Source organism: Calidris pugnax, unplaced genomic scaffold (assembly GCF_001431845.1).
Source record: "Calidris pugnax isolate Ruff unplaced genomic scaffold, ASM143184v1 scaffold27, whole genome shotgun sequence".
Lineage (NCBI taxonomy): Eukaryota > Metazoa > Chordata > Aves > Charadriiformes > Scolopacidae > Calidris > Calidris pugnax.
In genome coordinates this window covers 19,784,051-19,784,894 of record NW_015090893.1, presented here as the reverse complement: position 1 = coordinate 19,784,894, position 844 = coordinate 19,784,051, and positions in this window count along the sequence as shown.

The window sequence follows — 844 nt, the reverse complement described above, 5'->3', positions numbered from 1 at the left end:
CACTCTTTACATTCACGGAGATAATCAGCATCCGTCCGGGATCGGTGCAGAGGAACCGCGTTGGAGCAGAGCCGCTCCCCGGGCCGGCTCCCTCCCTCTAGGGGCACCGGGGAGCCCGGGCCACGGCAGCGCTCCTGGGGAGGTCGGTGCGACAGCTTCGGTGCCCCCCCCGCAGTGACCGGCTGCTCCGCAGCAGCTTTCCCAGCGCGGGCCCAAGATGGAATTTATTGTTTATTTGCAGGGGAGAGGGAGCTGCTGCCCCGGCTGCAGTCGGGAGGAGGAGAGCGCCCGGGGAACCTTCCTCTCGCTCTGCGCTCCGGCTCCCGGCGCTCTGCGGTACCGCACGCGCCGTTACCGGTGCAGCGGGGATCGGGTCGGTTCCCGTCGCTGCAGGAACCGGACGGAGGCACCGCCCGCAGCGCCGGCTCCGTCTGTCGGTGAGTACCGCGGGGCGGGGGTCACCAACCGCCGGGCGCCACGGCTCCCCCGGCCTCGGCCGGTTGGGCGCGTCACGGCCGTGACTCGCGGGCGGGTCTCCCTTCCCGAACCTGCCACCGCTTCCCCGGGGATCCGCGGGCTCGCGCTCCGCCCCGGGAGGGCACGGGCAGGCTCGGCGCGGGGACAGGCCGGGGTCCGGACACCGGCGGCTACACCGCCTCCTGAGGCGTCGCGGCGGCGCGCGCCGTTCCGTGTCCCCCCGCAGCCACACGGGGACGCGGTCGGCGCCACCACCGGAGCTGGCGCCGCCGGGACCGCGGCAGCCAACGCGCTCCCCTGCGCCGGAGGGACCGGGCCGGCCGCGACCGCGCTGACCAGGGACGGGGCCCGACCAGGGAAGGCAGCG